Genomic DNA, 10,000 nt, shown 5'->3' with positions numbered 1-10,000 from the left:
GTGGAACAATTCGTGATAAGATCTCCCTTGAACATCAACCCCTCGTAACAGCTTATCTCATCCATTTATTTCGGTCATGCGTGGCCAAGACGTCATGCAGTAGAATAAACCTCTTTGTGTTTATAGCCACCACGGCGAAATCTTTAAATGTCACTCTTGGTCGTTAAAAGGCGGGCGGTGAACTTATGTGGCAGTGTCATAGAAAAGTAAATGTTTCCCTATTGGTATGTTACGCATGTTCTGTTTACTCTCTAGGCATGTAGTCTTCTCTTGTTGTTGTTGTTGTTGTCGTACCATATATAAGGTAGGACTGTGATAATATACTTACTTCAGCTCCCAAAATTCTTTTTTTACTGAGGCTTTTCTGTTGATTAAGATTCTTTTATCTCGTAATTACGGCTCACCCCCAGAGGTTGGTTTGCCTGCTTTTTTTTGGGAACACGTTCCCATTTTCCCGTTATGTTTTTTAATTTGCATTTTCGTATCAGGCGGCTGCAAAATATTTTCTTTCAATCTTCCTGTGTACGAGTCGTGAAAATAGAGACGAAGAAAGAGTTTCTTAAAGTAACACAACGATGAAATGAATCATATTGAACTGCGGATATGACATCAAGTGAAGCGATGATCTTTGCAGTTATGAACGCAATTTTGGTAATTGCGTACAGAAACCTGAAATTTTCAGGACTTCAACGGGGTTTGAACCCGTGACCTCGCCACACCTGTGCGGCGCTCTAACCAACTGAGCTATAAAGTCAGTGAAGTTGCGTTTGTAACTGCGAAGATCATCGCCTCACTTGATTTCATATCTGCAGTTCATTATCATTCATTTCATATATCAGTTCATTGTTGATTCATTCATCACGAGAACATTAGAACCCACGAATTACCAGCAGCAAACGTCAGTGGCTTCGTTGGTCAAAGCGTGGCACCGGTATAGCGAGGTCAGGGGTTCAACCCCGTTGAAGTCCTGAAATTTTCAGGCGTCTGCTGTCTGCTTCGCAATTGCGAATTGCGTTCATAACCGTGATATGATATTTGTCCTGTATATTTACCGATATTTCTTCTGAGCCAATATCTACTGGTCTCTCAAATTGCCAATATCTATTTACACTCATGAAGCATGAATCTGTGTCTTGTTTTGTAGCGATCAACCCTGTGCAGCCACTCTTCAGGCATTGGGGTTCTGAATTTTGGCACATCGTTTTGGGCCGAACGTTAAGACGGTACGTCGAAGCCACAAAACATTAATTTCCGGTGAGATTCCCAACAGTTTTTTAACACCTACCACGAGATTGAAACGTTCAGCAACACATTTGCTTCAAGGTTACATCCAGCAAGATTTCTTGGTAGGATCTAGGCTTTAGAAAGGTATGTGCCATTCAACTGCAAACCTTGGTAAATAATTACTGCTATCGAACCAAACTGATAAGTAATCTCGGAAACTGACTAGCTGTTCAAATCTTTGATGTAATCATGTCAACGAGAACTGCATCGTCCGTAGGGATTACATGAAGATTTTTTTTTTCTTAATGAATAAACTTTAAGATAATACATTTCACAAAGTAGATACATGACAGAAATTTAAGTTTAGACGTATATATATGGTTATTGACAAACAAAATTGGAAAAGCGTGGTACTAATATTATCACTACTACATACACTCAAGTTTGCATTACTCTAAACTATCAAAGGAAATTTTCGAGAATATACTTGTATTTGAGGTTAATTATGAATTCATTTACCGATAGTTCACCATGCAATGATTTATGATTGTACAAATAATATTTGGCATGCATATAAAAAAAAGTGAAGTTTAACTTCCTGTTTTTAGCTATGAAGGAAAAAAGAGCTTTCTTTCATCCATGTTTGAGTGCTCAAGTTTGTATTATCATTTGTTGCGTTTTGTGTTATATTTTGCAAGTCGGGAATTGCCGTGCTTCGTTGCCATAGCATTAAAGTTCATTAAGACTCAAGAAAGCAGAGGTGGGATCATAACTTTGTGCATCTCTCGTCAAATCGTTTAAATCGATGTTGTCTTCCTTCGGGTACCTCGGTTTAAGGTAATTCCCTTGAAATTCTTCTACTATCAAACTTTTTTGGAAACTTGGCATAATTAACATTCATGATATGAACATTAAAAAAATGCAATAAAAAAATGGGGTCACCGTGCTTGTTTACGCTTCAGCAGGCTCTTAAAATGGGATATTTTTACTGTTTTCGCCTTAAAAATTCGAATCACCTTCATACAGAATTAAGTCTTGGTTACTTGAAAGACACAAAATTTTGTTTTGAAAATAAAGCTTCTGTTATTTCCATAAGCAGTAATGCTTCATTTACGCCGACGTTGATCCCCTGGTTGTGGGAATAGTGCATTTTTGGGACAGTTCCGTGGTTAGCTTGAAGTCCTCGCCTTGGGTAAAATACACCCAAACTTTTTTTCTTCTTCAAATATGTTCTTTATTAGACTGTTCTTAGCAAATACCTGAAAAAAAAAATCGGGGGTCACCGTGCTCGTTTGAGAGAAAAGGAGCATTTATTTCGCTGTCGGGTTTAGTTTGAGTGAAATCTCTTACGTTTTGTATGCGCACGTGCTCATGTGCGCGCGCTAATGACGCGAAATTCGTGCGCAGTAGGGATGCGCAATGCAATACTAAGGAATTACCTTAAGACTGTTATTCTTTCGATAGAACCTTACCGACTTAATTCTAAATCAATCTCAATTTCCTGTTTTTATTCATGTCCGCCTCCCGGCCACACTTGAATATGAATAATTTAATATTTCTAAATTGTAATGAAATTCCTGTCGATTGTTACAAGCCTTGCATACGGAACCCGCGCCCGCAGTGCGCGCGGCAGTCAAAATCGTGCTATCCTGTCAATCATTTGCCCTTTCACCGGAAGTTTTTGTCGATCTATCCATCCCGTCGAAACGACGCTACCAAAGTGTTTATTCGCGAAGTCAGTACAACTAAATACATTATCAATATGGTTTTGCCGCCTTCTTACACTTGATTCGAAAATGCCAACCTGAATTCGTCTTAGAATAGTTAGAAAAAGCACAAATAACAGCCAAAGCACAACAGCTTACGTTCCAATTCTGCTCGCCGACAACCCAAGTTTGTTGACAAAAAAAACGCCACAAAATGTTTTAAATGGTTTTCTGGCCCTCTATTAATAGCGTTCACGTGAATTTTAAATGGGGTATCGGGAAAGAAAAATTGTCAAGCTGATATGTGTTTCGTGTAAACATACATTTTCAAGTTGCAAAAATTTGTATAAGCACTACAAACCTTTTACTGACCATTACTCGAAGGAACTCTCTTTATAAGCTGCAAGGAAGCCGCTGATGAATTTTGCACAAAAACCTCGGCCCCTAACACCGGAAAGCCAGACTTGGAAAGTTTTGTTAGCGGAAGGCTCACTAAGGAAGAGCATCTAGAGCTTGCCCTCCCGCAGGTCGCCAGATAGGTGCAAACAAGCTGATTCATTTCCGAAAAGATAAGATCTAGAAGGTGCAGTCAAATTTTGTTTCTTGTATTGTGCGAAAATTTATTCAAAACTTTTCCCTCACTCCCAAATAAGAACTTGCTGTGTCTTGCAATTCTACAGTGAATTACTATTAGGCCAATACGAGAATCAACATCAAAGAGGCACTCCCAGGGGTTTGGGGGAAGAAGAGAACATGGCTTATTTGAACTGGGGAACAGAGTAACAATATCAAAATATTTTAGGGAACAAGGGAAGAAAACCAATATTTAAATTTTAGGGATAAAAAAGCTGGGAACACGTTTGAAAGTAATTTGGGGAACAAGGAAACACAAGCAAATATTTAAAGGGAACAAGGACCCCTCTCCCCAAGGAGGGCCTCATTAAATGTTCTGCCTCTTTAATCCAACAGCTCCAAAAATTTTTGAATGACCGACACGAAAAGAAGACTCTCTTAGAGAAATAAATTATTTATAATAACACTTTAGCATGCGAAACAATGCTCAGATGCTTACGAGCACCCTCGTGCCCGTGTTTGTAAAAAAGCACCATGAGGTATTCCTTGCAGCTGGTTTAGGCATTGTTTCATCTTTCAACATTGGGCAAAACCAAATCAACTCCATTCTCAGAGGGCACTGGGGAAAGAAGCTAGAAGAAAATACTAGCCTTAATCCAATTCTCCCAAGGCAATCTTTAAAGAATAAGATTATTGAAGGGAACACTTTTGAGTGCCAACCCTAAGTCTTTTAAAACAAGTGCAAACAATATTAATAGTCTTTAAATTCACAAAATGTCTCATATTCAATTAGATTTGGCTGCAATATTCCTTAAAACTATGCAGAACTATTTAGCATAAAATGTGGAACATTTCCTGCCTAACTAAATATGCCACAAAAGGGCTCCAAAAAGCAACCAGTTAAGTTTTTGGATAAAGATAGTGTCTTTATGGAGATCTGACACAATACCTAAAAATTAAATAATTTGATGCGATGAACACATTGAATGTACAAGCAATAAACAAACTGCAGCAATGTATTTTAGGTTCATAAAGTGGGGATGAAAAAAACAATTCCTCAACTGATGTTTCAATTTGTATTTAAATTAATTTTCTATCAACAATTCACTGGTATCAACTATCACTGGTATTGATTTACATTTCCATGATAAGTTTGAAAGTGAATCTGGCAACCACAGTGCCCTATAAAATGAGAAATAACTTTAACAAACCCTTTAAACTAATATTTTACGAGGGACACCATTGTTGATGCCCTGCGAAGAACAAAGAATAAATTGAAAGAAGAGTTGGTCTGGAGTTTATCCACAATGGACAGTTAGTGGCTGCATTCACCAATGTAGAGAACAAACACATCAAGTTTCTTGTCAAGCAACCAGGTGATCAAGGAGCTATTCAGTTTCCAAAGAACTATGGTAGTGTACCAGTACCTCGGTGAATTCGGTACCTGGCCTGAAAATGAAACTTGTGGAGCCAAACAACTTGTTGAGCTTAGTACTTAAACTGGGTAGATAATTATGTCTACAAGTATTGTCTATTCAACCAACAGTTTCTCCTAATTTTGTGTACCATTCACTTGTTGGCCATACCGGTAAATCGCTAATTCAAGTACAGATTCAAGTCCTTTCAAATCATCAATTACTTTGCACCACAAGGAACAAACGAAAAAATACAAGCACTGAAGAACAAACTGCTCAAGAATGCACGACTCCTTTTGAAACAGCAGAACAGGATCCTCGAGTCACTAAAAAAGTGCTGCATGCTACGTAGATGTTAGCAGAACGATCGCAAGTTGTAATCATTGAAAAAAAAACTCCACTCCAGATCTGATAGACGTTGGTCGTGCAAGACTCGCCAAGCAAGTGGAACACCCAACAGGATTGTTCGTTGTTTGACACAGCAGATGAACGAAAAATTGTTCCCCTCACTATTAAGTTCCAACCAGGTAACACCAATCTTGTCCAAATACAACAACGATTTTTTTGAATTCGGCAGCAGGCAAGCTCATCACAAGCCATCGAAGTTGGCATAAAGCAGCATAGCGCTTCACCTGAAGTTCGATCATGGTGGACACAAACAAGGGGTGAAAGAACTTCCTAAGGTCAGACGACCAAACGTGATTGACCCAACACTCGTTAGAGCGGCTCAGTTATCGGACATCAAAGTGCTGAAGAAACCAAGGGATTTCGTCGTAAAAATGTTCACTCAGCAACGTCTTCTTCTTATACAGAATAAAGTTCAAAAGCGATCCTGGTTGTTAATCACATGCTAGCCCAATCCATAAACTGGATAAAGAGGATTGGCAAATTGATTGTCAGAACAATGCGTCATTTCTGTCTCGCTGAGTTCAAAGAAGCGACAGTCAAGAGAGTCACAAGGGAAGACTGAGCGAATGTCCACATATCTAAGCAATCAGAATGTAAACAATTAGCGTGACATCGGATAGCACAGTTTTTCCCGCTCGCTGAATTCTGATTGGTCAGTTTAAATTTCAGTAGCTCTCGCCGTAAACAAAGGAGACTTTTGTCTGATTGGTTGATTGTTTTGCTTGTACCCAGGTTTTTTCACGCGAAATAACAAACAAAATGGCGGCCAAAGATGTCTTGTTCGATTACTTGCTCTAGGGATTTTTATAGCAGCAGCGACGTGTACACCTTTTTTTCTTTCGGAATAGCGGTAGTTCAGTGGCAGAAGCTGATTTCTTTTAAGTCTTTCACTTTCGCGTGATCGATTTTTCGTCCGTGGCTTCATGCACAATTGATTTTTCCGAGTTAAATGTTGTCATAGATCGATTGAGGTGGTTGTTCAGCCGAGGCCTTGCTGTCAAGTCTGCTAAGGTATGATGAATTCGCTATTCCTTTTGTTTTATTTATAATCTCAAGCCATAAGTTAGCGCAGCCTATTAAATGTTCTTTAAAAAATTGGTGTATTGTATTTTCCTTCTTGTCCACAGAAACATTATACGAAATGCCAGCGTTGTCAACGCCTTCTTCACCAGTTCCTACAATGTACTAGTTACAATTAGCAACGTGTGTGGAGGATTTACTAAATCGCCATGGATTGAAATCGGAGGGTAGATAATAAGGGTACTGTAGTAATTTGTAGGTAGTTGATGAATGTGCCAGCTATTGTTATTTCCTATTATTCTGAGCCTTTTAAATTCGCTAGCTTTTCAGAAAAAATTATGTATTTTTTGTGCTTGTGGCTAGAGAAAAATGTACTAAGCTTGTACTTCATGTTGATTTAAAGACAATAATTTTGAACCTCTCAATGATGACTTCAATTAGGCATTTCCATTACTTTTCCTATTCACGTGCAAATGCTGCTATTTTGTTCCTACTTTTAGGTTAAAAAGCCCCCGATTTTCTCATTTTCTGACCATTTTACTCACTTGACACCCTGTAAATATTTGTTTAAATTGTACATCATGTGGTGGGGAAACCTCTGCAATGCAGCATGCCAAAAAAGTGTAGGGAAGATAATTTATTGTTTAACTATTGTCATTAATGTGCCAACCAGAGGCTCGCTGGATGTTGAAACAAAAGGTTCTTTTGTTCCTGTGGTTGGCACATCAATGCTTGTCATCAGATATCTTCCCTATATATAGATGAACTTCTAATTCACAATAGCTCTGAACTACCAAGTGTTTATTAACTTTAAATTTAAAGAAAAGGAAATATCTTATCATCAATCCTCATCAGTAAGTAAATTTCAACTTACTTCCTTCATTAAACTTAGCTGGTCAATTCCTTGAACCAGTTTCAATCTTAAGATACGTGGGTATGATATCTATATTGGCCATCACCTTTCCTGGCATGATCATATTCATTATATTTGTAACAAAGTTAGTAAAATTAATGTATTAATGTCATAATCAAGGTTAAGCGTTGTCAGTAAACATTGTCTAAACAATATCTTTTAGTATAAATACACAGGTGATTATACAAAATCGCGCTCTCATTGGCTTGCTATCTCGGATTATCAGCCGATAATCACCTCGACCGACAAAATGGCTGCCAGTAGTCGTTTTGCCACTGTAAGTGAAGATGATTTCGTGTTGAAATGCTTTTTTCTTCTCTTTTTTGAAATAATCACCTGTGTATTTATACTAAAACAATTATTCACCTCAGGCTCAGTGATTATCGGTGAATATTCACCTCAACTTCGTCACTGTGAATATTCACCGATAATCACTGAGCCTGAGGCGAATAATTGTTAATTATTCACTTATTTAGCGATATTTACTGTATGGCTCATTGTTGCAGGGTAGTGATTATGAAAACCCAATGTCACAGCTGATAAAATTCAAAAAATAAAGTTATTATAATCATTCATGATGTTCCCCCATCCCACATTATGTTTCCTTAGGTCTATTGAAATTTCACGATATTGCTAAAATGTACACATTTATTTGTGCACGATTGTCTTTGTGGCAATAAGCCATGTAATTTTTTCCATATTACTGGTTTCGGAGCAACATAATCATTCAACTCAGGATGCATCTTTGTAGTATTTATTTCTTCATGCTATAGCCAATGTAAGAAAATTCTGCCTATCTATTATTGGAAAATACTTTTGGAATGACTTCCTCTTTATGATCAAAACAGCACATCTAAAATCCTATTTTAAAAAAGCAATTTTTGAACACTATTTTGCTCAGTGCTGATTTCCTTACCGGTACTTGCTGGTATGTACTCCGGTATTATAAGTCTAAATATTGCAACTGAATGGGATATCCTGTTCTGTAGATTGAGTACTACTTAAAGTTAAGAATATAATATAATTCTTTCTCTGAGATTGTTGTTAATTTGAATGTATTCACATAATTTATGGATTACATTCACAAATGTTTTACCTGGTTATGTCATTTTGGAATGTATTTATACATGAATCAGTGTCAATCTCCTTTTTAGTAAAGTTAACTATATACCATTTATTTCTATTAGTGGTATAGTGTATATAATTACGTTATCTGTAATAATTTCGTTTTTTCCCTCGCCTGAAGCAGTTTATACAAATGTAAATAATACTTTGCCTGAGATGAGTAGGTAAATTTTATACCAAGAAAACGTGTAAGTGCATTGTAAATAAATAAATAATAAATAATTTAACTGCAAATCAGTGTCAATCTCCACATTTCTGCGAAAAATTAGTATTTGATGTATCCACAATGACTGGATAGCATTGAGGGGACGTCCTATGACTGTTCTTCCAACAAACAACTAGCTCGAAGTTGCAGATTTCAATAGGACAATAGGCTCACTTTGCTGGTCGCTTGTGCGCGCCTTGCCACTTTTAAATTTAAACTGTTTAATTTAAATTATTCTTCTGATATTTGTGTGTCGGCTGTTAAAGGCGATTCCCGTATCACGAAATATTTTCTAAGATTTGGCCACGAGAACGGATGAGATGCCGACTTGAGTCTCGTTCTCCGAGTTAGAATTACTTGTGCGCGTCATTTCATCAACTTGAAACTCTCGCAGCTTAGGGCAATATGACAAAATACAAATTGAAAAAAGCTTCAAATTTAATGCTTTTTCAGTGGTTTAATTTACAGACGTGAAAGTGTGCCATGTCAAAGACACAATAGGGCAGAGCGAGATGATATCATAACAAGATTTGGAGCCATTTTGTAGACAACACCGTGTCACACGAAACCTGCTGTGTTGAGCCTTGCCACTTTTAATGACAATTTCTTTACACAAATCTTTTCTATGGTTGTTGGGCTTACTGCAGCAAGCGGGAATTCCCGTATCACGGCCTATGACAAAAGTCTCGAAAAAGGGAATTAAAATATTTTTTGCCAAGGAAATTTAAATTATCTGGAGCACTCGTAAAATAAAGCCTTGCGTCTTGGCGTCATCTGCTCGCTTCAAGATTCAAAATCAGCCCTATTTCTTCTCCAGAACAATTACCGACTCAACTTCGACCATGTGGTTCAAAATTTCAAGGTTGGGAAGCTTTATAGCGAATTGAGATGTTCTTCACCAGTGGGCTGCCATTTTCGAGTCCATCTTGTTAGCCGATTTACCGTTGTCCTCGCTTCAAACGCCAGTTTGCCCATATTTTTTAATGTAAACTCACATTTCAATTTGAATCCGACTTACTTTATTATCAAACAGCACTCCATTCTGAGTTGAAGTCTCTTAAATAAGGAAAAACAACGCCAGGAAGGCAAAACTATCCTCTGCTCCTTGCCAGTTCTGCAATTCATCGCCACACTTTTGACTCGCCATCTTCGCTTCATTTGTGATCCTTCGCCGTATTTCGCGTTGTATTGAACCAGTGTCAGTCATAAAAATAAGGTAATGCCCAAGTCTTTCAAATGACTTATCATTTTTGCATTCATTGTGTGCCGTCCTTTTGGAAACATGCGATGAATATTAACGATGACAGCACTACATCCGCCATTTCTCATGTTCCCGCGTTTCGAATGAATTTGACTGAATTTCAAGGGTTTTTCGGGGTGATGAGGCGCATGCGCAACATTAGTCTCCTTT

General features: G+C 37.7%; 1 protein-coding gene across 6 annotated transcripts in view; it reads left to right on the top strand.

Annotated features, from left to right (window-relative positions):
• LOC138038946 (N-acetyllactosaminide beta-1,6-N-acetylglucosaminyl-transferase-like) overlaps positions 1-10,000 on the top strand; it is a 61,395-nt gene that overhangs the window by 10,257 nt on the left and 41,138 nt on the right. For 5 of the 6 annotated variants that reach the window (XM_068885041.1, XM_068885043.1, XM_068885037.1 and 2 more), the window contains one exon: positions 1,145-1,368. The gene's annotated coding sequence lies outside the window, so the exon portion shown is untranslated. Of the gene's footprint in view, positions 1-116; positions 225-1,144; positions 1,369-10,000 lie in introns of those variants that run through there. The other variant, XM_068885038.1, reaches the window with a different exon arrangement.

Source organism: Montipora capricornis, chromosome 2 (assembly GCF_036669925.1).
Source record: "Montipora capricornis isolate CH-2021 chromosome 2, ASM3666992v2, whole genome shotgun sequence".
NCBI classification, from domain to species: Eukaryota; Metazoa; Cnidaria; class Anthozoa; order Scleractinia; family Acroporidae; genus Montipora; species Montipora capricornis.
This window is presented reverse-complemented; position numbering and strand designations above follow the sequence as displayed.